This window comes from Euwallacea similis, chromosome 21 (genome assembly GCF_039881205.1).
Source record: "Euwallacea similis isolate ESF13 chromosome 21, ESF131.1, whole genome shotgun sequence".
NCBI classification, from domain to species: Eukaryota; Metazoa; Arthropoda; class Insecta; order Coleoptera; family Curculionidae; genus Euwallacea; species Euwallacea similis.
Window position 1 is genome coordinate 397503 of NC_089629.1, and position 3468 is coordinate 400970.

Below are 3468 nucleotides of genomic sequence, written 5' to 3' on the forward strand. Positions count from 1 at the left end.
AGGATTATGTTGTTCAAAATGATTACCTAATTTCCTGGCAATATCAAGATCTTCTTTAATAAAAGTTGCATTTAAAATGGGAGGATCTTCTTCGTCATTATTGCTATGTTCTCTGTCATGACGAGTCTCAAGGGTGAAATCTACATATAATATAATTTTCACACAAGCTTTTATCAACTAATAATTCCTCTATATCTGCAAATGATAGATCATCGAATCCATCTCCACTAATTGTATGTACCAGCGTTATGATGTCAGTAAAAGCAATGTTATTATGGATGACAGGATCAGAATCTTTGCTCTTGACACATTCTGGCCAAATATTTTTCCAACATGAGTTTAAGGTTGATGGCTTTAAATAAGCTAACGCTAACCCAACTTGATTAACGTAGTTCATAATTTTTAAAAAATTCCACACATCAATCACTGTTAAATCCTCATTATGGTCTAGTTTGTGTAACACGTATTGGAATGAACGTTTTATGTAGAACGTTTTAAAAGTAGCAATTATCCCTAGGTCTAGGGGTTATATTAAGGATGTAGTGTTTGGTGGAAGAAAACAAAATTTAACATTTGGGTGTTCCAAGACCAGATGGCCAGGAGCATTGTTTAGAATTAAAAGAACTTTAAATTCTAGACATTTTGCATTCATGTAGCGTCTAACTTCTGAGATGAAATATTTCTGAAACCATTCTGTAAAGATTGCACTGGTCACCGAGGCCTTTTTGTTTGCTATCCAGTGAATTGGCAATTTATTGAAATCTACACTTTTCATCGAGCGTGGTTTTAAGGCACGATTTACTAGCAGTGGTTTTAACATACGTTCTCCTGAAGCATTGGAACAAAACAACAATGTTACATGGTCCTTTGCTACTTTAAAACCACCAGCAATTTTCTGCGATTTTGCAACATAAGTTCTGCTAGGCATTTTTTTCCAAAAAAGGCCTCTTTCATCTACATTCCAAACTTGATCTGGGGTGTATCCTCCATTTTCAATAATTTTTCTAAGTTTTTGAGGAAATTCTTTGGCAGCCAATTCATCTGCAGACGCAGTTTCTCCCTTAATTTTTATATTATGGAGAGCATGTCGTTTAAGAAAACCTGTCATCCAACCTGTACTAACACAAAATTCAGTTTGTTTTGACTGAGATGAAGTGCCTGGCTCAACTTCTTTAATACGTTTATAGATTCTTAAAGCTGTTTGCTTGATAATAATTCCATCTATTGGAATTCTTTTTTGTGATTTATCTTCAATCCACATTACCAAAGCTTTTTCCATCTTCTCTTTTACAACATCTCTTATGTATGATGATGATTTAGCACTTATTTTTGTTCCAGAACATACAGATTTTCTGTTCGCAGTTTCATTTTACTTAATCGTTCTTATGGTAACTGCATGAATACCAAAACGCCTTCCTACAGCCGTTGCACCTTGTCCTGTTGCAAGTTGATCCAAAATTTTAATTTTAGTATCTAAACTGACTGCCTTCCTCTTCGTTTTTATTACATATGAATTATGTAACATTGTTTTAAGGTTACCAAAATATATTTTATATTAATAAGACTAAAATTTGAAAATTATTTAAAACTTATCTGTTATTGACTTAATAATTCTATCCTCTTCAGTCCAGGAGTGTAGCCGGCTGGACATTTTTAAGCGGCGTTTTTGAAGTAATCATAAAATTAATCCTGGCTTGCGATCTATCTGGCCCATTCTGCTGATATTGCATTTACAGGCGATAAAATATTGAGTCTAAAATTCTTATGCGTATTCTTTCACCAGTCTTTGGTACGTAACGAAACTTTAGTTTTTGAGTCGTGTAAACAGAAATATGTGAAGTAAACAGATATATGGTAAGTTAGTGGTTTGAACAAATTATTTTTGAGTCTAGAATGTTGCAATATGAATGTTAACATATGGAAATCACATTGGATTACTGAATTTTTAATTAATAACTGCATAATCCTCTCCATTCTTCAGTGTTCAGCATTTTGGACATTGGGACTTAAGTTCATTCTAGTACACATAATGAATATTTTCAGAAAAGTGTTAGGTTTTTCTAGTTTTCAATAAAGTTAATGAGTTTTTTCCTTAATTGTAGACGCTAAATTTCTTAGCGATATTGAACTTGAGGAAATACTTAACCAAAGTGATTTCATGGTAAATGATAACGAAGAAATAGAGGAACATGAAGAAGATGATGGTGGTGGAACTATTTCAAATAACGATCCAGACGAGCATCAACAAGATAATATTTTACTTACAAGACTGGAAGATGGAATTGAAATTAACAATGTATTAGATGATGTAGACTGCGACGATGACATTCCTTTGTCGGTGATCATATAACAACTTGATGTGGTTCAAAAATGGAATTGCGGGATTTTTGAAGAAAAAGAAGTTGTCTCTTTGGATTCTGAATGGGAGTTGAAAGAAAGCCCTGAGTTCTGGACACCACTGGACTATTTTTCGCAGTATTTCTCCGACAATTTTTGGGAAAATATGTCGGTTCAAAGTAACATTTGAACAATATAAGCCAATGAAACAAGACAATTAAAATCAACAGCTCAAGAATACCGCGTGCTCACGTGAATTCATATTCTAATGGGAATTTTACGACTTCCAAGACTTAGACTGTATTTTACAAAAGGGATTGAAATACCGGCAATAACACAAATTCCTAGGGACCGGATCTTCAAATTAAGAAATTTTTTATACGTTGTTAACAACCTAGATAAAACGAATGAAGTAAAAAAGTCAAATAGGTTGTGGAAAGTACAACCGATAATTGACTCAGTTCGGCAGAAGTGCATTACTTTGCCAAGAAATAAAGAACTGTCAATTGACGAACAAATGATACCATTTTCAGGTACTAGTACTCTAATTCAGTATGTTAAAAATAAACCAAACCCTGTTGAACTAAAGAATTTTGTTTTGGCATCACCTTCGGGATTAGTTTTGGACTTTTTTATTTATCAAGGAACCAAAACTTGGGCCAATGGTACACCTGATAAGAATTTTGGAATTGAAGGAACAGTTGTAAAAAAACTGTCAGATAATTTGTCTACTGGTCATATTCTCTATTTTGATCGCTACTTCACATCAGTTAATATTATAGAATATCTATTAAGTAAAGGAATAATGATAGTAGGGATAATTATGAACAATCGGATTCCTCTGACCGTCAAATATCGCATCAAAAATGACAAAAATCTATTGTCTGAAGGAAGAGGAGTCTATAACGAATGGATTAGGGGTGATAATAAAATAATCCTGCTTAAGTGGATGGACAACCGTTCTGTTACAATGGCATCAACAGCTTTAGGATCTACACCTGTAACAAATGTCAGAAGATGGGATAAAAAAATTCCAAATATATTTTAGTGCCTTGTCCTAACTCAATAGTTAGCTACAATCGTTCAATGGGTGGAGTCGATCTCTGTGACCGACTAATTTCCTACTACCGG